At 40.7% G+C, this 24,025-nt stretch overlaps 1 long non-coding RNA gene across 1 annotated transcript in view; it reads left to right on the top strand.

Moving 5' to 3' along the window:
• The first annotated feature begins 4,850 nt into the window (after window positions 1-4,850).
• Window positions 4,851-24,025, top strand: part of LOC138112630 (uncharacterized) — a 73,267-nt gene continuing 54,092 nt past the window's right edge. The window contains exon 1 of the long non-coding RNA XR_011151797.1: window positions 4,851-5,457. This is a non-coding gene — a long non-coding RNA (uncharacterized lncRNA). The remainder of the gene's footprint in view (window positions 5,458-24,025) is intronic.

Genomic DNA, 24,025 nt, shown 5'->3' with positions numbered 1-24,025 from the left:
CTGTGGTTGTTTTGGCAAAATGGTATATTTTCAGTAGCTATGGTGTGCTTTGAGACTGCAGTAAAAAGACAAGGAATAAATCTGTCGGCACTGTAATAGATGCAAGAAGTGAATAACGTAAGGCCAAAACCTTTGTGCCCTTCCTCTTTGCTGCAGGGAGGAAAAGCCTGAAGTGTTAGGTCTGAAGGTTAAGACTTGACTTGCAGACACAAGGAGTTCGGTGACAAGCAACAGAATTTTGCAGAAATGAGCCTTTTACAAGTTAATCCATTTTATCAGCAGTTTGCATGCTCATAGCTTAATGCTGATTTTCTCTATATCTAGTGAAAACACCTAGGAATTACTTTAGTGCTCCTTCAGCTGAAAGCAGCAGCCACACTTGTGCTAGTCTCTATTTGAAGTGAACTCTCATGTTAAAAAGTTCCAACCTAATAATATTTCTGCTGTTTCCTCACGGAAATGGCATCATTCAGTGTGTGAAAATGAAAAGAAGGTGAAAATTAACAGCCTGTCTTTGTTTGCCAACACTGTGTTTCTAGCTTACACCTTACAGATCACTTATTTATCAGACTGAGAATAAGGTATAACTTTTTTGCAGTATGAGTCAAACAAATTTCTAGGAAGACTAAAAGATTTAAAAGGTGAGATTTTGTGACTATAGAGATGAAGAAGACAACTCTTCCTGTGAAAATCCCTATCAATACATACCTGTACCCTTAGAAACAACATGCTTTTGGAATTCAAGCTATGGTGACAAGGTCTTAGAGGAGAAGAGTCATTAATTCCAAGGTGGATTTTATTTTGCATCTAGCATATGGTCTAATCAGAAGGTGGGCTTCTAAATGCAGTAATTTTGGTGAGGTTCTTTATAAGCCAAAGTAAATGGAATTGAAAGAGCTGTCAATGTGAGTCAGAATGACAGACTACTGCAAGTGAATTTTTCTGAGCATTTGATCACATATTTCACTCGTGGTTTATGAACATGAATCTTCCTACCTGGTGCTGTTGCCTTGTGAGATGCAAAGACAGTTCAAAACTTTATACACCTGAAAGTGCTTACTTCTCTGGCATGTGTGCCACTAAAAGGATTCAAATGTCTTTGCACATCTGACTTGAAGATTGGGATGAAGACATTAATGGAGTGGTTGCTCCTGAGGCTTGTGCAGAGACTAGAGGTTTGGTCTGAGCATTGGAATGTTCCTTGTATTTTATTAAGGGACAGTTCTGACAGCAAACAGAGCTTGTAAAATTCACAGAAAAACACATTCTTGAAAATCATGGAATCACCTTTGTGAGGAACATACCAGTACAAAACCCCAAGGTGGATGTGCCTCACAAGAAGATATTTACTGAGGACTTGCTGTGCCTCTTGGGGCCCTGTTTTTCTTGTACTGACACTGTGGCCTTGCTGCTAAATAGAAACTATGACCAGCAACAAGAGGTGATGTGAAATTAATGGTAGTAACATTAGACATTACTTGCTGCTTTCATCCAAGTGTACCAAAAAATTTCTGGCAAGGGCATTTAATTTTAGTTGTACTGGACTTGAGTGGCTGTACAAAGATTACCACTTTTCTCAGAGTTCATTCAATCTTCTGGTATGTTTAAAAGTGAGTACAGAACAAACTTATTTCTAGTAAAAACATATTGTGGCTTCAGCTGGGTACAAGAAAACTGTTTCTAATGTATTAGATGGTTAATGGGCTGTGTCAGGCTTGTGGGGAGTAATGCACAGAACCAAGCTTGTATATTAGCTGAACTTGGACTCCAATAAAGATACTCTTGAGCAGATTTCTGTGGTATGATTAAAATGTTTACAAAATTCCTTATATGCTTTTTGACATGTTTCTACAGTTCAGAGATTTTACTTAACTCTATTTACCAAAGCTGGTGTTCGGCTGTGTCTCAGTGTTTTGTTGTTTCATTGATCTTGGGATTCTAGGTCTGTAGAGAAGCTACTGGAGAGTGTTCAGGCTGGTATTTTTTGAAAAAATCTCCTATGCTGCTAAAATTCCTGTCTTGTGGATCCTGGGGAAAATAAAGAAAAACCCCAATAAATTCTGAAGTTTTACTTTAATCCTGCAAATGACTGCTGGCTGAAAGCTAATGGAGGTATGGAGTACCTGCCCAGTCTGTGGCTGTGCTGACAGCTGGACCTTACTAGAAAATCACTCCTCTGGTGCCATTGGAAAAAAGGCCTTGAAGCATGAGATAGCTGGGAGCTCTGGGAGAGAATGAATTTGTTGCCAAATGCAATTCTGAGGAAAATGAAGCAGAGAAACATGTTTGGTGAACTTCCACTGGGAAAGATTCAGTCCCTCTTTGGTTTGTCTCCAAAGTGACCTCTGAGTTTTAAAAAAATTTAAATGGCATTTGAACAAAACACTTTGGTCTTATAAAACATGATGTCCTACTTAAAATTGAAGTGTTTCAAGATACTTGTAAGGGCAACTAAATGGAAGTGTAGAGCTCATGCAGACAATATTTTTAGGAAAAAAGGCTTATATTCCTATGCACTCTGTGATATAAATTAACCTTTTCTGTGTCATAACTCAGTTGCCTCTGGACTGTGTAAACTTGCTCAGGAACTGTGAAGGTTCCAGATATTTGCAGCAATGCTATTATGATAATTTTGTACATCATTATTGATTCCATTCTAAGAATGCAGGTTAGCGCCCATTCCCACCACCATAATACCAATCACTGTCAAACACAGTCTATGGGCATTAATGTAGATATGTGCTTTTCTGAGCACTTTGAGTAATCAGAGATGGAAGCTAGCATTTCACTCCTGATCTGAATGCTCACTTTCTTTAATAAACTAAATTAGTCCCATCTAATGCTGCTCTTTTCCAAACACATCTACTCAGAAGGAACTGGACAATCAAACATCCAAGTAGATGAATTACTGGTTTAAAGTTGGTTAATGTAGAGTGTCTCCTGTATTTTCTGTCTGCTTGACACAATTACAGCCTTCACTGGAGTGAAAACCAAGTGGATGGCAGGGGTGGGGAGGCAGAATAAAAAGCTCTATTTGCCCTGTTTTCTCTACCCTTACAAGAACAGGAAATGACATTGTCCTGGTTTCAGCTGGGATAGAGTTAATTTCTTCTCAGATGGATTTATCACCATTATTTATTCATTTGTAAAGCATCAGAGGTGTATAAAACATTGCTCAATAGGTGGGAAAGGGCTAAGCAAACACGTCCTCACTTCAGACCTTAAAATTTAGAAGCAAATTGTGTACTCACAGGACAGTGAACTTCATTAACTTGTCTTATTGGTCTAATAATTGCTTGTCTAGTAAATGAGCTTGCTTTGTATGTTTAAGTTCTGCTCTTTGAATACTGACCTCATTCTTTTGTCTTTGGCCTTTTGTCAAGTAAGCCCTGCACACAATATCTTTTGTGCTCAAACAACACTGAGTGACAGCTCTCCTCTTTCTGAGCATCTATCTCTATTGCCTCTGCCAGAGAAAAATGGCAAAGAAAATTACATTCTCCATCATAAAAAGGTGCATTGGCTGATTTGGAAATAATTTTGAGAAGCACCTGCCTCATATTCATGGGATTAATTAAATATTATCTTCAAGTAAGTAAATGTGCCTGACTGTTACACAAGATCCACTTGCAGATCAAGATCTGCAACCACGATTTTTTAAATCCTGCACAGTTTTACTGAAGCCTGAGAGTTGTTGACTTACATTTGGTATGTTACTATTGCTGCAGAAAAGCCTGCTATAACATCTCCATGGATGGGCAGAATTTTATGCATTATTTCTGCAGCTCTCTAAACTGCTTCCATTGATTTTAGAATTGCCAAGAAAGGAAACATTAAAGGAAACAAAGCTGCCTGACCTAGCAAACAAAGGAAAGCATCCATGACCATCTGGGTCACATTCTGTCCACATTACTGGTTTTACTGCTTGTCCAGTAAAGGTCTTACAAAGTTCTGTCATTGCTTGAAGACACAGGAAATCTGCTAAAAAGTGTGTAGCATGATGCAGGCACTGCAGCATTGATGTTCATGATCCTGTGAAGTCTGGAGACCACAAGCAATGAAGCTTTGATCTGTGACATAGAATGAAGGCGTGGACAGACGAGAGACTGCCTGGATTGGTGACTCCCATGTTTAACAGGAGCACTTGTCATGAAGAAATTTGTGTGTCTTGCTGAGAAACACCAGGAATGGGTGGCAACATCGGGCAGAATGGGGCAGGATTGTGGGAGACCCTGATGAGATGGCTTAAGTGTAAAACCTCTCTTCCAGGTTGGATTTATTTCAGGAGCTGGGAAGGGTAAATGGCACAACAGCTTTGGGCTGCTCACTGTGATTTCAAGTGGACAGCTTGTGTCACTTTCTTGCTGTGTCTTTTTGTTCAGACTATCTGTGTAATAGCAATCTGCCTGCTTGGATTCTCCTCTCATCACAAGAGAAGGACCCAAAGTCACACTGCAGGAAGAAGATGGTGCATTTTTCCTCATTACTTGTCACCTGTTGCAAGTCAATATGGTGTTAGATGCCCTCAAATTTATTGTAGGGGGCTGCTCTGAGAGGATTATCAGAAGGTGTAAAACATTGATTTGGAGCTTATGAGAAAGGTGCAGTTAGGTTTTGGTGAGCTATTTGAGGCTCTTAAGCATTTGCTGTGTAATGAAACCCAAATCTTCTGAACAGTTACTCATCTAATGTTTTAATAAGGGAAAAAAAATGCTGGGCAGTATTAAGCATTTAACGAGGGAGGAGGAGCCTCAGTAGCTAGCAGAAGCCTGGTAACTTGAGCAGAGCCCTATTTACCACAGCTGTTTGAGCTGCAGACTGATGTGAGTTTAATTAGAGCTCAAGCAGAAGATCCCTGTGCTGTGAAACAAGACTGGAGCATGTGGCTTCTTAATGAAGCTGTGGTATCCATCATGGACAAAGTGCTCAACAGACAGTAATTTGCTGGTTCAGGGACTCTGTAAACTGCTGCTCATCTACTACTTTCCTGCTGCCACAGCTAATTTTGCTCAGGTGTCTCAGGTTAATTTTGCATGTGCCTCAAGGCAGCAGCATTTCAGATACCTGTAGGAATTGATCCAAATGTGTAGGGCAGCAGGGCAGGGCTCACAGGTATGAAGGAGATCAAATGAGAGGCTTTGGATGATCAGAAATCTGTGCTTTGCAATGCCTCTGTATCATTCTGAAAGCTGGTGAATTTGACCTACTTGAACACCCTTTGGGGGAAGGCCAAAAAGGACCAGCCCATTGTCAGCACAGCTCTGCTGCACTCTGCAGCTGGAGAAGTTTCACAAGGAAGAGCCAAACCAGGAGCACAGGAGAGCAACACCCAGCTGAAGCTTTGAGCCATGTAATACTTGCTGCATACCACAACTTTACCTGCATCTGTGGAAACTGATGCAGTGAAAGCCACCTGAAATGGTGTCGGTACATGATCTTCCTGGGCTTCTCTCTCAGGTACTGCAAAAAGCTGGTGGGAGCTTCATGTCTTGGGATGGTCTAAACAGATGGTGGAGCCTCAGTGACTGCTGAAGCAACGAGCTGTTGGTTCTTGAGCTACAAATTCTTGAGATGTTATGGGGGATGTTGTACCAAATACTCGGCCATTCAGATAAAGCACTTTCTTTCAAAATTCTTGAAAAATGATAGTTTTAACTGTTATTGAATAGTCAGCATTTGTGTTTTCTGCTGCTGCCAATGGCTGGATCAGAGACACATCATTTCAGAAGCCTAGACTCACTAGGCATATAACTGTTCTAATGTCTACTTCACTTCACTTAAATTTTTCCAGTGAAGTGTGTGAATCTCCACATACCAGAAGTAATGAGAGTTTGACCTTTCCACTGCAAGTGAAGTACCTGAAATTAAGCTAAATAACGTCCTTAAAGGGCAGTAGATTGAGTAAAAATTGTCTAAGATTTTTTTGGTGTCTGCTCAACAGGTTAGGCAGCTGGGTATAGATTAAAATGGAAACTGGACATTAGAGATAATGGGATTCAAATTTTATGTCAGATGCTCCTCTTTGCTCCTCTGAAATTTGCTGACCTAAAGTCTATGGGAGTTCCTACTCCTTTAAGGGAGGTTTTCCTTGTACTGTTCCTAGCATTGCTGCTTCCTTCCTGGCTGAAGGTTTTTTAGGTGTCACTGTATATCCAGCATAAGGTGTGAAAGATGCTTTTTAAACTAAAGTGTCCTCAAACAGGGACACCTTTGAAAGAACACTGGAGAATGTGTTTCTACCTGTCTTTGGTCTTAAGTTTCTATCTTTGCAGAATTAAGGTTGGGAATTTTTTTGGGGGGGGAGAGTGACCCAAGAAGAAGATGAAAGAACATCCCCCTGCTTTAGATACAACAGATGTAATTGCATCATGCATCAGTGGGAAGTGTTTCTTTAATGAAGGTAATGAAATCCCCCCTAGAGAACAGAGTGGGCATCTGCTTGACTGGGTTGGCTCAGCTTTCTGCTTCTGAGTGGCAGAACACCTCAGCAGTTGTTCTGAAGTTATGGAAGAAATAATTTTGGGATTGAATGTCATTGATCTCCTCTCCAAAGCCAAACTGAAACCTTAATGCACCATTTCTTTGTAGATTTCATAGTAGATTGAGTCAAATATTTAGACTGGGCTGTGTCAGCAAATGCCTTCCCAGCTGGAAGTGCATAGCTGTGCCTGTCTGAGAAATTAAGTTTTCTCTGGGGATCCCACTGGCACTGCCCCTGCTGAAAGTTTTGACTCTTGAACCCTGTGGTGCCTCCCATGGGATCAGAGCTGGAAGCTGAGCTTTTCTTCACTGGACAGAGCAATTCAGTGGGTGAGCAGCACGTTGCATCTGTGAAGTGCTGGAGCATTTACCTTTTCAGATGAATTCTGATGGGAATGATGTATGAGAAAAAGAAAAGTACAGAATTGTATATGTCCAATATTCATTCATGATAAATGTGGTTTTGGTCTCTTTAGGAAAACTGGAAAACCAGTTACTTTTAAGCTTACCTGATCTCATAGAAAAGCTCAGTAGGAGCTGGAAATATGCTAATTTATAACAAGTTTCATGCTGTCATGTAAAATTTAGCATTCTGGTGCCAACACTGAAAATTTCTGGGATGTAATTATTCCCTCAATTCTACTTGGTAGTTTAAGGAAAAGTTAGAGAAAGATTATACTATCTACAAATTCAGAAGGTGGTTATAACTGTTCCTTTAGGACCTGTTGCACTTCTGTAGAGCCTATTTCTTTTACGCTTGTTGTAATTTGGAAAGATTTTCTGGGGAAAGGTGAAAATATTTGTTTTGAACCACCTCTACTTCCAGCATTTAAACTGCCTAATACTCACAGAAAAATACTTTTAAATGTCACTCAAAGCTATTACACTGTTTCTACCCATTATATCTGTGCTGGTGAAGGCCAAGGTATCAAACAGGATAAAAAGTGGAACCTGAACAGGCTCTTTTCTATTGTTCAAACTAAAAGAAAAAATAAGATACACAATGAAAAAAAAAAAAGGTGCCTGCTCTTAAATACCAAGCTTGTTCTCACAGAAGGGCTTTATTTTAAACTAGTGCTGTTTCTTTGAAGCTTTAGAAGTAATGCAAGGAGTCTGAGGCTTAGGCAAGATGAAGCCCACACAAACCTGTTCAGCTGAAGTTCACAGTGTCTGAAAGCTCTATAAGAGCCAACAATTGGAAAGCAGTTTGAATCTAATGCTTGTTAAATTGAGAGTTAACTGGCATGTTTTTAAACAGAACACAGCCTATGCCGTGTTCTCTTTAAATATGTTCACTGATGAGTAACTGAACATGTGCTTGGGTGGAAATTGAATCTGTGTAGGTATCTGACTAATTGATCTGCAGATGCTAAAAGTAGTTAAGTGTTGAGGTGCAGGCAGCAGAGAGTCTACTTCTGCAGGAGGAAATGAGGTGTTTTCAGTACTGAGAAAAGTAATGCTTTTTCCAGTACTGCTTGCAATTAACTTTAATCACACCTTTGTGTTGAGTGGTAATGAGGAACATGGTCTGAAAATCTGGTTCAAATGGGAAAGCTGCCTCTGCTCTGCACCAGTGTTACTCACTAAAACTGCAGGAATCTTTGAAGAGGCTGGATGAGGGCAGTATTTTCTTGCTGGAGAAATAGAAAAGGTGTTGGGATAAGGTGGGGTTGGATGCTTAGATGAAGCAAAGAAGAGAAAAGTCACTCCCTACAGCTAAGTTTGAAGGCAAGAGGGGGAGGCTGTGGAAAATGGCTGCAAATTGACAATAAGATCAAAACTGGCCCAGAGCTCAGGAAAGTCAATAGGAGCTTTATAGAAACTGAACAAAGTGCCATGTACCTCCATCCCTTTTTTTTTAATGGTTGTTTAAAGTGTGACAGGGACAATAGGGACATACATGGAATTAAAACTCAGACTGGTTTGGTTGAGCTATTTCTCATGTGCAGTTGTGGAAGTGAACTGTGTCTGGGTGTTCATCAGACACAGAAAGCAGCCACCAGCAGAGAAGCAGAGTTCATGCCCACGTGAGAAGAATAAAAAAGCTGCAGAGATTTTTGAGGTACTCTGACCCAGGGAGGCCACTCTTTCTGCACTTGGATTTGAAGAAATTTTCAGAGCATTGTCATGGTAATAGAAATGTAAACAGTACGGCTCTGAAAACTGTCGCATCATAAAATGCAAAGTGCACCAACAAATTGTCACCAATTTTACTTTTCATGTTGTTCTGATATGTTGAAAAGCTCTTCCCAAACACTTCTAAATGCTCATGTAAATGCTCTTCTCCCATAAAACTGACTTTTATAATCTTGTATCTCCTGATCTTAGAACTCTTAGAAATACACAGCTTTTGCAATATCAGTCCCAATAAAAGCTATCCTGACTAAAAGGAATTCTGACTAGCACAGCTGGTGACATGAGTGTTAATTAAAAAACAGCAACAAAAACTTATCTGAAAACCCTTTCCCCTGTGTCTCAATTCACTCCAAGAACTCAAGATGAACAGGATTGTACTGTCAGCTGCAGTTAACCTTTCTCATATACCAAAAAGAGTTGAAATTTTCACCAAGAAACTCATGAGAAGGAAGTTTTTAAGGAAGACTTAATTCTGCATCTGTGCAGATGTAATCCCAAAGCTCCTGCCTTGGGGTGGTGGTGCCGGTGGGTGGGTCAGAGGACTGCTGTGTTTGTGCCACTGAGCAAGATCTTTAAATAACTGTCTCCCCATAGGTTAGAGAAGGGCTTGGAACAGGGGAGGTGTTCACCCACCTGCTGGCCTTGTTCCCTGTGACAGCACCCTGAACCAGAAGCCCTGGAGTGAACCAAGGCAGAGCTGGTTTGGTCTGGGGCTAAGCACACCAGCATGCCCAAAGATGAGGCAGCAGCAACAGTGTGATGGTGCTCAACAAACCAGAGAGGTCAGGCTCTACTGGCAGCAACTGGGGTGGCACCTTTTGTCTACACCATGGTCATGCTCATCTGAGGTGTGCTGGGTGCACAGATGGAAAGGGAGGATCCCTGAACTGCTTTCCACTGACAGCAGGTTCAAGAGTCTTTCTGCAGCTGAGATTATGGGAGAATTGCTTAGTTTAGCTACCGATTTTAGTGGATTTTCCTCCTTAAGCAGATTATTCTGGCCCTTGGTGGTGTTTATTTCTCCTTCCATGCTCCTGAATTTAAGCAATGGAAATTACAAACAAAGTAATACTTTGTTACTTAACCACAGGGCATAATGTGCCTTACCATGAGATAGGAGAGCTGGTTCGCTCTCATAGGGTGAGAAGAGATGCACTTTACTCGTTAGGAATATGGCTGCTTAAATTGGTAAATGCACAGAATTTTGGGGTGCTGCCTGCACAGAACGGCCTTCTTTTCCTGTAAGTCACTCCTCTCAGTATGGCAGAGAAGGTGGTAATTTGAAAATTAATGTGCTTTTGACTAAACAAATCTACCATCCTTGCTCTTTTATGGTCAAATGCCTTTGTGTAGTAGTAGTACATTGAAAGAACATTTCTGGCAATTACAGTTACATAGAATAAATCTGCTGAGGTTAAGGTATAAGACAATAAGAAACAACAATGAGGATATGCACTGTTCCTGCTGCATGCCCACTGAATGGGAAACATTCCAATGAATATCCCTATTGATTCTTGGCTCCCAGCTTGGAGGAAAATTTTCTGAGATTGTGGTTTTGCAAAGTACCTGTTTGAAGAGATGGTTTCAAGATAAGAAAAATAAATTATTTTAATGAATATTTGAACAGGAGGTATTTATTAAAACTGCTGTAAAAAGGAAGAAAGGAAAATGCTGAACTTTCCAGGAGAGTTGTGCAAGTCTCAGTTCTTCAGTTTATGCCTTTTGGCATCCATTATTCATGGCATGTCCTACATTCACCCTTCCTGTAAACTGCATGCACTCTTTCCTCTTCCCCTATGCTGCATTCCAATTTTGGCTTTTTTTTCCTGAGGTACTGCTGTAACATATACAGAACATAAGGCTAGAAAAGCTTTAGAAATATAATTGACCTCTATGAATTATTTACAGAAAGGCCCAAAACTTACTAACTCCAAGAAAAGAGAAATGGAAAAGGATATAGGTGTGTTGCAGAGTGATGGAGGAAAACCTGATTAGTGTTTATTAATTTATTAGAATCCGCCTTCACTGATGAGACACTGTCTGGACTGCTCAGATCCGTTCCCTCCTACACGTTCTCTGAGCTTGGGGAAATCACATCACTGTCATTCAGTGAGGAGAGGTGTCCCTCAGGGGTCTGCATTGGGACTGGGACCATTAATGCCCCTGTCAATGACATGATGGGACTGAATGCACCTGCACTAAATTTGGACAAGCTCCAGCAGTGGGCTCCTGGGCACCTCATGAGGTTCAACAAGGCCAAGTGCAAGGTTGTACACCTGGGTCAGAGCCATGCCTGGTTATCAACACAGGATGAACAAATGGAGAGCAGCCCTGCCCAGAAGGGTTTGGGGGTGCTGGTGGAGGAGAGGCTGGACATGAGCTGGCAATGTGCACTCATAGCCCAGAAAGTTCACTGTGCCCTGCATCAAGACTGGAGTGGTCAGCAGGGTGAGGGAGGGGATTCTGCTGCTCTTCTCTGCTCTGGTGAGACCCACCCAGAGTGCTGCATCCAGCTCCCAGATCCTCTGCATGGGAAAGATATGGATCTGTTGGAACAGATCTGGAGGGAGGACCATGAAAATGATCAAAGGCATGGAATGGCTCTCCTATGAAGATAAGCCTTGAGGCTGTTGAGTGTGGAGAAGAGAAGACTCTGGGAAGAATCTTATTGCAGCCACTCAGTACCTAAATGGGCTTATAAGAAAGATGGGGACAGGTTTTTTAGTTGGACCTGTTGCAATAAGACAAGGGGTAATGGCTTTGAAATAAAACAGGGTAGATTCAGGCTAGATACAAGGAATAATTTTTTTACAAGCAAAGTGGTGAAACACTGGAACAGGTTGCTCAAAGAGCTGGTAGATGCCCCTGAGAACATTCAAGGTCAAGCTGGATGGGGCTTTGAGCAACCTGATCTATTCAAGATGTCCCTGCTTGCTGCAGGGGAGTTGGACTAGGTGATCTTTAAAGGTCCCTTCCAACCTAAACTATTTAATAATTTTATTTTAAGTGACCTGAAGAAGAAGCAGCCATTGAAACCATGGGTGTATGGTCTCTCTAACATAAATGCATTTACTGGCTTCCAGACAAAGGATATGCCCTATTTATTTAAGAAGTAGATTACTGTTTCTGGAAATAGCTTTTTGGACTTGATGCTAAGAGCACAAACCCTTGGTTTATACTGCTTGACTGGCCCTGCCTCATTGCCTGGAATGCACTCTCAAATAGGAGAAGGTGCTGAGCTCAGCTGCTCTCAACTCAATGCTGTCTTCAGATGGAAGCACTGATGTGTGCATGCACATGGGCTCTGACAAAGAAAGGCAGAGATCCTTGCAAATCTGGTAGATGCTCACTGTCACTAGAACTTTGGTAAATGTCACTAGAACTTCTGTTGCTGCCTCTAAGACCAGAAGTAGCTTGACATATATATTTTTTTTATTTTAGCTTTCACCTTAAATGTGTCATGGCAGCCTGTGTCTACAGCAAATGCCTCTGTGCTACAAGTCATTTTAATGTCTATCACTAATGCTTTTTGAGGTGTTTATCCTAATGCTCTGGATATTTTTTATTTTAGAGGTGCTCTCTGGAACAGTTAGCACGCTCTGATTTGATAAAATGCAATACATGCTTTCTTCTGACTGATTACTCTTGTCACTTGCTACATGTTTGCAGTTTCTTCAAAGGCACAGCTCTCTGAAATCCACCAGGCAGTGCCTAGAGCTTCTGGCTGCTGACTGCCAGCTTTCATCAGCAGTGAGTAGAGAGAAAGCTGCCCTTTCCCAAATCACTTTACTTGCACTCATGTTGCTTATATAATTTGTTTCTCTTAAGTGTTTATCTTTTTCTTGGGTGATCAGACAGCCAGAAACCTGCACTGCTCACTTCAGTTACTGTTCTGTGAACTATTGAGGGCTCCACGTCTGAACACACAACAACCACCAAAGATTTCCTTTTGCTTCCTTGCCTTTCTCTTTCATGTGGCTATGCTCGTAGGGTTAGAGAATCCCTTTAGTCTAAAGAGAAAGGGGATTTAGGTATATTCTCCCTAATCTAAATACAGTGATGTTTATGGTGTCTGCAGTTCAGTGGTCTCAACAATTCTAATCCAGATTTGTGTATGCTGGAGTTAAATAGTTATATTTTTCCCACCTAAAAACCCCATAAGCTACCCCTGCTGAACCCCCTCCTGCCACCTCCCATCCCTCCATTACTCCCAAAAAATCCCAGACACTTCTCTTTTCACCCTAGCCTTTCCCCCCATAGCTTAATAGCACTCATAATTATCATCCTGTGAGAGGAAGATTCCCTCCAAGCCCTCATGCTGTGTGTGCATTCAGGTTATCTGAGCATAACAGAACCAGTTCCTTTAAAGGAGTGGTGTGGAATACAGGCGAGAAGGCAGCAGTGACCAAGCTCAGATCACAAGGTCAGGATTTGTCCCATTCACAGCTGTCATCCAGTTAATTATAAGTGAGAAATTATTTTAATTTTACCCCCATAATTCAGATCCTACAGCTTCACCCCTGTTAATTTCAAGGATTTGTGTACTTAATTAAGAAATGTTTTCGTGTCTGGTGGGAAGCCTGTAAGAATTGTACCTAGAGACCAACTTCCTTATTTTGTGTATGGCTTTTCCTGTATGTTTTGGGAACTGTGGTGGGGTAGTTTTTGTGTTAGAGGTGTCATCTTCTCCACCTTACATATAACATCCTATTTCTCTTTGACTGGATCCCAGATCTCATCAATGGGTGAGCCTGCTTCTTATGCCAACAGCACCCTATCGACCTTTCCACTGCTTTTCAGATAATCTCACAAGTTTAGCCAAGCACTGTGGAAAAACTAAGGCATATAAAATGAGAGGAAAAAGAAACTAAATGTAATTAGTGAGAATATATTTGGATATAGATTTGTCAAAGGGATCTAAGGGTGTGGGGATAGTTCTGTGTGAAGATAGCAGTGCACAACCTTCCTGCTTCAGCCTAGCAGCTGGGGCTGAGATGGATGGTTATCCTGTTAGGGGTTAGAGGTTGATTCTGTTCAAAACTCCTTATCTTTGTTATGAGTGCTACAAGGACACAGAGATATCTTTATCTTTCTACCAAACCTTCCTGGAACGTTGCAAATGCCTGTCTCCTTGTCAAGTATCAAAGCCAGAGTTAGTCCAAGAAAACCCATCAGAAACCCAAAGCACAGTGGATTTCTATATAAAGCATGTGAAAAGTTGCCATCAAAGTGCAAGAAGGTCATTTAAACTTATATTGCTTTTCTTTTCTATGGTATGAATACTTAGCTGCTTTTAATTTACCGTGCCCTCTTTCTTATTTTTGCTGGTTTTTCACTCCCACACAGGTTTTTATAATTTGATAAAGAATAGACTGTTCTTACTGGAAGTGGAAAAAACAGTCTTCTTTTACTGGAAAAGGGAGGTAAAAGAAGGTCTACCCCTCCCTTCCCAAAAGGAAAGCAATAAAGTTCTAAAAAGGTTGAGCAGCAAGTGCCTATATTGGGGATGCTTGACCAAGATTTCAAGAAGAAAGAAAATGCAAAATTATTGAACTACTGATTGCGGTTTTAAAACCACAAACCTGTGGAAAATAGCTGCTACTTGTTATCCAAATTGTATGTCTGTTCATTTTAATGTGTCCTTTTGGGGAGAAGTTGCAACTCTTCATTTTTATACAAGCAAATATACATATTTGTGAAGGAAAATTACCTGGATACTGTGGTATAGCTAGTTTCCTAAAAACCCCTTCTGGTTCATTTTAGCCAGAGGTTTCTGTAGTAACTAAGTTGGCTCTTATCATGCAAGTAGTACATTTGGAGAGATGGTTTGAAAGAAAATCAGTTTGGGCAAGAGGCAAAACTCTATGTTCATAACAATAGGGAAAAGGGGTGAGTGGAAAGACAGAATCAAGACTTGATACAGGAGTAGGAAGCCTTCACCATCCTGAATTTCAGAACATGAAAGTGGCAAAATAATTCTTTGTTACTAAAAGCAAAGTAATGACCGTGAGGAAGAATTTTCCCCTAACTGAATGTGCACAGTGATGGGCTTGGAATGATATACTGTCATTCAGGAAAGAGATAGTGAATGATGTTTTCAGTCAGGACAAAAAATGAAGGCCAAATGAAATAATGTAGAAGGTCTGAACAGAAATAACTTTGAAGGCAGTGTCAGCAATATAATCATGTGCTATGTAGAATGTGTTTTGAAGGCCAAAAATACAGATGGCTTGAAAAGGCCATGGAAGTAACATGCACCAAGAGTTCTTAAGGAGAGGATGGCAATGCAAACTCCTTGTGCTGGTTTTGGCTGGGGCAGGGTTTCCTTCAAAGCAGCTGGTAGGGAGCTGTATTTTGGATTTGTGCTGGAAAAAACAGTGTTGATAAAAAAGATGTTTTTGTTACTGCTGAGCAGTGCTTACACAGAGTCAGGGCCTTTTCCGCTCCCCACTGCACTCCACCAGTGAGCAGTCTGGGGGTGCACAAGGAGCTGGGAGGGGACAGAGCCAGGACAGCTGACCCCAAATGACCACAGGGATATTCCAGACCATATGGCACCTTGCTCATTATGTACATCTGGGGAAAAAGGAATGGAGGGTTGTTGGGATTTGATGTTTGTCTTCCCAAGTAGTCATTGCTTGTAATGGAGCCCTGGTGTCCTGAAGATGACTGCTGATGGGAAGCAGCAAATGAATTCCTTTTTTTGCTTTGCTTATGTGCACAGCTTTTGCTTTACAGGTCAAAGTGTCTTCATCTCAACCCATGAATTTTTCTACTTTTACTCTTCTGATTCTCTCCTCATCCCATTGATGGAGGACTGAGTGAGAAGCTGTGTGTACTTGGTCGCCAGCTGGGGTTAAACCAGCTGAATTCTGCTCTCAACTTTTCCCAAACAAGGTCTGATGGGAATGTAGATTGTAGACCAGTGGGTATAAAGCTACTTCTTCAAGCATGTGCTGGAGTTTAGTACTTAACAGACACTCCAGTTTGTTACAAGTGACTGCTAAAAGGTTAAGAGCCTCTTTTGTTTGCAAAAAAGATAGCGAAACTCAACTTCTTCATGCAGGGTGTATCTGGGAAAGGTTAAATACTCTGTGTGCTTTTGCAAGTTGAAATGTAAAAGATCTTTGGGAAGATCAGCGCAACAAAGGAAGGTCAAATCCTCAACAAAACTGATTGACCTGGAGATGTGCTATGGCAACTATGTGTGCACCTTTTCTATGCCATAAAACCAAGTGAGGGAGGGGCTGTTTTCCATTTCAAATGACATAGAGTAGCAGGCTCTTACCTTATTTCTGTGCAGAGGATAATAGTGAGAATATAGAACTTTCCCTATCAGGCTAGAGCAATTTTAAATTGTTCTCATTCATCACCACTGATGATGTCAGTAGAAAGAGTGGAAATAAGCTTAGAGCCCCAGTTCTCCACCTGGGATAAGACACAATACTGGAAAAGAACGGTATTTCTGGTATATAAAGGTATTATGAGGAAAGTCTTTGAGGTTTAACCCAAAAGTGAGGGGAAACTTGGGCAAAGGTAGCCCTTACGGAGGGTAGCAAAAGAGAGGGCAATCAAAAAATGGTCAATAGTCTGTTAACAGAAGGGCCTGAGTAGATCTTTTGAAGGCATTCCCATAGTAGGAAGAAAATGGTTTTCTAGCTCAATACTCCTTTTCCTCGGACGTGAACGTTTTAACTAAAGTCACTGAGATCATGAAAGACATCCTGGGTAAAGAGGCTCACAGTTTAAAAGGTCAGAGCTGAAGAACTGAGGAAACTCATTTCAGGAGAAATTTTCCTCAGTCTCTGACATTTTGATGCAGAAAGTTAACAGATCTTTCTGGACAAGAATGAATTACATGAAAGTTGCAAGAATCCAGAGAAAAATGGAGATTAGGAGGGAACAGTTTTAGTAAGAGATAAAGTGAAACAACTGAGGGGTTATTTATGAATGATGAATATTCTTTTCAAGGAGTAAAAAAGATTCTACATTACTGTGGTAGCAATAATGGAAAATGGCTTGCTGAGTGACAGAGAGATATTATCAGCAGAAGAATAGGGAAGTGATTTACTGACTTTCTTTAGTCATAAAACTTTCTCTTTTCTTCTGTCAAATGTCAGTAGAAAATATCTTTTACAGTATGGTCAGTTAAAAAAAATATTGATCAACGTGATGATAAAATAGAAGGGTTTCTTCCCTGCAATTGGATTATTTCTCAAAGCTTTAACTTGCTTCAAATGCAGGATGATGTTTTTTTGTCATCTGTACTTCCCCCATCTCAGGCTTTGTAGCCCAGAGTTCAAGGCTGTCTGAACCTCCTGAGCAGTGTGACATAAGGGTTTTCTAAGTACAAATTCCCACTTGAATTGTAGCATCCTGTTTGATGGGCAAAATGTCCACTCTGATTCTAAATATATTCTTTGGTGTAGAAATGACCACAGATGACTAATCTTGGGTGAACAGTTGCAACGTCTTTTTTTTTTTTTTTTTTTTTTTTTTGGTGGAAATAAAAATGTACTTTTATTTTTAGTCTGAATACATTGTCCTGGCAGGGAAACAGCCTGAGAACATGGACTGGACATTAAGAATTCTTGCTCTTTCTGATCATGCAAGAAAGCTCCGCTTTAGACTAATTCCTTCAGCTCCCTATTCCTCATTCATTCCTCTAAAGTCAGGATAATAATATCAATGCCCCTCCTGACTGTTCCTTTCCAAAGCAACATGAAAAATATCACTCTGTGTAACCAGCTCGCTGCCATCACCTACTGCTGACTGAGGATGGCTGACTCTTCCTTTTTAATTGAAAACTGGGTGGTGAAACCTGTCCTTACCTTTCTGCCTGCACTGGGCCAAGCATATAACTGCAGTGGGGAGTCCAAGCACTGTCCAAATAACCAAAATACAGAAATAGAGCACTTGTAGGCTGTGTCAGCATAGAGAGAACAGTGTTCTTCATAGTCTGGTCTTGGGTCTAAGCAGGTCACTGTCAAATCTTTTGCTGCCTCGCTGCTGCAAAGCACAGAAAGGACTCCTGTTGGCTTTGTGCCTTCAGAGGCAAGAGAGTTATTTAATTAGCAAGACAGAGTGTAGAAAATGGAGTTAAGAATTTGCAGGTGCTGGGCATGTGGGAAATCAGGAATCCAATCATCTTAAGAGCTACTCAGAATTTTCAAAACAACAGAATATTGTAGAGTTTAGGTAGAATTTTTTTTCATGGAATAAAATTTCTTTGGAGATACCTGAAGATCAAAAAGTTTTAATAATACAAGATGTATCATAGTGCCACTGCATTATAAAAGATACTGTGCTTTTCAACACCACATTCATTCTGTGATGTGAGAAGAATAAATCTCTACTGGAAAAACATTATTGCACAACACTAATGAAATATTTCAAATAAATTTTGGAGGGATTTCAGAGCCTTCTCCTGTACAACGGTTTTACCTGTTTGTTCTGAGAGAGAGGAAAGGAAACCTTTGCCAAAACTAAACTTTTCTACTGGAAAGTTTATCTAACTCTTTATCTCCACATGTTTGACTAGGGTAGAAGTCATGATTCCCTGTCTGAACCATCTCCTTCTGGTGGACAAAGTTCTAAATAATATCTTGCATTTTAATGGCTATAAATTGCAGAGCTGTCAAATCTCTTCCTATCTAATCTTATCTGGAAATTTTTTAGAAGCTGTTTGACCCTGCAAACCCTTCTGTTGTCTCTTATGTTTTTCTTTACTTCAGGGAGAAAGGGTTTTGAAAATTCAATGACCCATTGTGCTAACAGGTTGCTGACTTGCATTAAAATGAGATTGAAATTTTGTCTTAACTTAAAAATCCTGAGAATCTTGCTGAGGTTTTGATTATACTGAGCAACAGCATCAACATTTGTGTAATTTGTTGAAAAGAGTAAAACCATAGAGAGAGGAGTTTGTTTTCTTAAAACAACTGTCCTGTCTTAGAAAACCACCCTGCATTCTTATACAGCCAGTAATGCTGCCAGCTAGAAACTCTAAAAGTAATTTATTCTGCTTTTCCTTGCCAAAAGAACATCCTGCAACACAGTATAAGGCTACAGCTCATCTAGCTGAACATATACCTGGAGCACTGAGAAGTTGATGATGACCAAAATTTTGTCCAGCTCATGAAATGGCTTTTCACAATTAAAATAAAGTACAATAAAAAATTTAAAACCTATTAAACAAAGCCATGAATTAAAAAAAAAACACACACAAAAACAAACAAACAAACAAACAAAAAAACAAACAAACAAACAAAAAAAAAAAAAAAACACCAAAAAAACCTGGTCAGGTCTCAGATGATACTTAAGATTATATTTTACCAGACTTAAACTGGAATGTTTAATAACTATAAACTGTAGCAGTACTTTTGCTAACAGGCAACACTCTGATTTGGGTTTTAAATATTTTTCTTGCTACTCTTTAGGCTTTTGGCTGTCATTAGAAAAGCTTAAATCTTTGTCTGTGTATTAGAGTTGATATATACTCTGCTCCATCAATAAATTCTAATACCTACATTTGAGTAGTGTAGAATTAAGTTTTCTTACTTCATATAGTTTAGGATTCTGGAGAAGCATTGGGATAAGATTTTAACAGAAAAGCCTAAACTGTGGTGACTGTGTGTCTTTTCCTAGACAGATAATATTGCATTAAACTCTCTCAAACTTGCTTCCTTTGAATTTTTCCTCTTGCTTGAACTGAACACCCAGCATCTGCTGGGATTGCAGACCCAGGCTGAAGCCTTTTAGCTGTTTGCCATATGGCTATTATCACTAGCTGTGTACAAAGAACGAGAGGGAGAGAGCTGTAGGCAAGGTCTTGGTGCAACAGCTGACATTTGTCACTAAGGGATATGTGGTTGCTTTCTAGGTGAGAACTAAATGCAAATTATTACTTTATCTTTTTTTTTCTTGCATTGAAAGTGGTGCAGGGATTATGAGAGGACCAACACATGGCTGTCAGAACTATAATCACAGAATCATTTGGGTCAGAAAGGACCTTAAAAATCCCCTAGTTCGAACGCCCCTGCCACAGGCAGGAACACCTTCCACTAGTCCAGGCTGCTGAAAGCCCTGTCCAGCCTGTACTTGAACACTTCCAGGGATGGGATATCCACAGCTTCTTTGGACAGCCTGTGGCAGGGTCTCAGCACCTCTTGTGCCAGCACATGGGACAGATGTTGGTGTGTGGGAAGGAGAATCCCATGGTGCAGCCACCCAGCTCAGCAGTTTGAGGTGCTGTTTCACAGCTGGTGTGGTGGAGTGAAGCAGGGTGGCAGTGAGGTGTGCTGGGCAGAGAGGGCTCACTGACAGCTGCAAAATCTCCTCTCCTAGCAATACTAACAGAGGTAGTGACATCTCTGCTCAGTCTCCTGATTTCTGAGCATTGCCTGTTGTCCTTCCCTAGGGCTCCACAGACATCTGGTTTCCAGCAAGCTGAAAGTTTAACTGGAAATGACTTCTTATAAGTTGGTGCCAGAAAAGTCAAGAAAACACTATCATATTTGATTTCTCTTATTTCATAAAATTAAGTTATGTTTATAGGAACAATTTTTTTTCAATTATAAAACTGAAATGTTTTGTTCTCAACAGACACAGTTGGGTAAAAGTTGGCCTGTGCTTGATGAAAGTAAAAGCTTACAAATCATTAGTAAATAGTCAGAAAAACGAAAACAACCTCTTACCAGGTTTTTTACTTTGCTGAACAATAAATAACCTCATAGTGTGAAGTATTATTTTCCCCCTTCTTTTCATTGTGCCTTTGAACTAAAGAATGGATTTGTATTACACACCCAATTACACCACTGCTGACTTACATGGCATTTTTCTGGGTAAACAAAGCTAATGAATGCATGGTATATACTTAAAAGCTATTCTCAGTAGTGGGACATTCTCTCCTCCTCCTCCACACTCCACTGCATCAATGGGCATGGTCACACTGTGGTAATTATATTTTTTCTTACATTTATTTATAAAAAAAAAGGCCAGCAGAGAGGCCCTCCTGCTCTGTTGCCTAGGTTATTCCATAGGCTAGCAAGCTGCCTGTGTGCTATCTGCAATTATGCAGTAAAGCCAAACCACAAGGTGAAGAATGCCACCACAGTCTCAGTTCCAGGAATGTCCCTAACCACACTGTGGGCTGAATTCTGCCCTCTACCAATGCCTAGTGCTGGGAGTGAAACAACTGCCACTTATTTCTGTAACTAAACAGCAAAAAAGAGAGTGGTCATTGCCAAGCCCAGGTGACGCTAAACAAATACGTGAATGCTGCCCAAGCTGACCTGGGAACACAGAAGAGCAGTGGCCTCTTGCCCTGACAGAGAAACTGTTTCACTGGTGTGTGATGAAGATGCATTTTTGTGGGTGTATGTGTTTTGAAACTGATTTATCATTTCCTTCTGTCCTTCTAGTAAATTACTCTGGCAGGCCACAGTGCCTGCCAAACTCACCAAGAGTGGGTGTGAGGGAAACTGCTGGAGGTGGATGAGGCCATGTCTATGGGGAAAGGACTATAACAAAGGAAAACCTAGTCTGTTTGGAATCCTGCTCATGGAGACATGGAAGTGCCCTACATCCCTGGATCTGCCCTCCAAGGGGACCTCAGCCACTGGGCAGGGCACTCCTGCCCTGTCCCCTGCTGTGCTGTGTGGGACTGTAGAAATGAGTATCTCTTCCCAGAGAGCAAGAGGGAGGAACTGCAGAGGGGACTTTTTGTCGAGGGGGAGGAAGCCTGGGGAGGAATATCAAGTGAACATCAGTCTGTCACCACAGGAGCAATTGCCTGCACCTTCCTAGACACTGTTTTCATTATTCTTTGAAGTCATCTGTGGTGGACATTTTACTTCTTCTCTATTGCTAATTTATTTCAACATTCACTCCTGCTTGTTATTAGTCCTTACCACCAGCACACTTTTCCACTGCCACTGGATCTGTGCTTTCTCTGCCATGCTCCTTTAGGGGTGAGACCCAGGGATGCTGCACTTTGGCCAGGGAAAGGGCTTGTGACCTCCTGGATTGTCACACTTCTTCTGGGAGGAGTTGACTGTGTTCATCCAGCTCCCTTTTGGGTTGTGCTGTGTTGCCGTGGGGAAGGGGGTGGAAATCATTAAATGTGATTAGGAATAACTTTGACTATGCTGTAGTTCTAATGTATCAAAGCCATCTTCACCACCCCAGAGGCAGATGGGAAAGGATGATCAGATGCTAACAAGCTGGTAAATCAACAAGAATAGGAGCAAATTAAGTTGTAACCATTATGCTAATATATGCTGCAATCTAAGCAGAGCTAAGAAGTTGCTATCACAGCTCAGAAAGAGCTAGAACTTTGTCCTGTTAGACTGGGTAAAAAAAGGGCTTATGTAAAAGCTTGGAGTCATGTCCTATTAGACTGGGTAATAGGGGACATGAACAAAGCTCAGACTTACCACTATTTGCCAGTTTTGGCTAAGGAACTTGCAACATGGAGATAAGATGGTAAGAAATACCAAAAGATATTCCTTTCCCTTCACAACCAGGCTTGCCATCTAATCTAATTATCCAGCTACTGATGTACTAATTTATTCACCCATGGGAACAACAGTCAGTAATATAAATCTGTTTTGTTGCTGTATTGCAGTAAATCCTGGAATTTCTTTGCAGAGATGTATATAAACTATCTCCCTTTTAATAAAACCAAAATAAAAACAAAAAATCCAAATCCAAGAATAATAACAATAACAAGCCTCCCACCAAAACAGCCCAAATACCCAGAACACCACCACAAAGCCATAAAAAAACCTCCAAAAAATGCCCAAACCTGCTAGCACTATAGCTGTGAAGGTAAACTGTCTGGGGGTAACTTAGAACTTTACCTTGCAAATACATGCAGTAAACAGATCTTTATCAATCAGAAACAATCCTTATCAAACTGACTTTCCTGAGAGCAGGTGAATTTTGGCCTTTTGCTTTTCCAGAGAAGGTGCACCCCTGAGGACATGATACCTCTTTGGGACCACAGCTGCCAGTGCTGAGCTGCTCTGCAGGGCTTGAGGAGGAGCTGGGAGGTGCAAGCAGCAATTAAACCCACAGCTCCTGGGGTGATTAGTTTCTGTTTTCCTCCCATGGATGCACAGTTCTGAAGATCTCTGACTCATGGTAATGTGAGGAGCTAAAAAACAGTCTTAGCTCCTTCAGGTCATCATCTATTTGCCTTGCACAGTAATAGCAGCCTATGATGTGTTCGGACCTAAATGCGTGAATGTGGGATGTGAGTACAGCTGGACTGAAAAAAATAATGATTGTTGGATGTTCATGTTATCTTTTTCTATCCTGGAAACCATCAGTGGGAGTCTAATGACTTGTTTAGAAGATTGCAGGAGACAATTGCTAAAGCAATCAGCAAATATGATTATAACGTCTCAGTTCAGTAGACTTTCTATCTTAAGTAGATTTAGAAGTGAAACATCTCCAAAAAGCAGCAGAAGAGGAAGAGAGCATTTTTCCTAAACCAAAAATTGTCAGTTATTTCACTGTTAGTTATTTGATGTTTCACTCAAATTGTACTTTTTAACGTTGTATTTATATTTTGTTTTGCAGCTGTAGTTAAATAGGTCTTGAATGAAAGAAAAAGGGAAATGAAATGTATGTGTCTTGCTTCAAGGGAGAATTCTTGGATGTAAATAATGAATGAGAAAGGCTTCAGTAGAAAAATGAAGGGTTTTGGAGGCTTCTGAATTGGCTCCCTTTCATATTATTAATAAAAAATGAACTATTGCAATAGCCAAAGTGCTTTGTATAGTCACAGGGTAGTTCAGTAAATGAAGTTTTACTTTAGATAAGTGTTGGGGGTTTGGGGTTTTGTTTGGGGGTGGTTTTTTTTTGGTTGGTTGGAATTTTTTTACTGGATCATACGCTAATTGTGTCCTGGGTTAATCTTTAAGGTGAGCCAGTGCTGCTGGACTGGTGCATGTGAACCATAGCTGTGTAAGAGTTGTGACTTGCGGCCAAGATGAGATGGAAGAAGAGTCTTGTTCCCCCTTCTTTCACCTCACACAGCCACTGGACATGGAAGGGCAAGAGGGAGGCATGTCTGCTGACCTCTCCCAAGTCAAGGAGAGAAGATTTAAATAGCTGCTCAGTTAAATTTGAAATGATTGCTAGACAGATGATAATTTTCCTTTGGTTAAGTGTTTTTACTTTATCTTAAAAGATCCCTAAAAGGAGCATTGCCTTTGTTGTTAGGTGGCACATTTAATTATTTTCTTGAAGCAGCAGAACTGTTGCTATCAGCTCTGCATGGCTGAAACTTGGTTAAAAAAGGTCTTTAATAGTCAAGCCTACATCAGAAAGCACAGTTTCCAGGTGATCAGGAGGTTTTTACCTGTTCTGTGCTATCAGATCAGTGCAAAACAGGTGGAGTAAT

Source organism: Aphelocoma coerulescens, chromosome 6, assembly GCF_041296385.1.
Source record: "Aphelocoma coerulescens isolate FSJ_1873_10779 chromosome 6, UR_Acoe_1.0, whole genome shotgun sequence".
In the NCBI taxonomy this organism is placed as follows: domain Eukaryota; kingdom Metazoa; phylum Chordata; class Aves; order Passeriformes; family Corvidae; genus Aphelocoma; species Aphelocoma coerulescens.
Note: the sequence above shows the minus strand (reverse complement) of the source record. Positions and strands in the feature narration are given on the sequence as shown.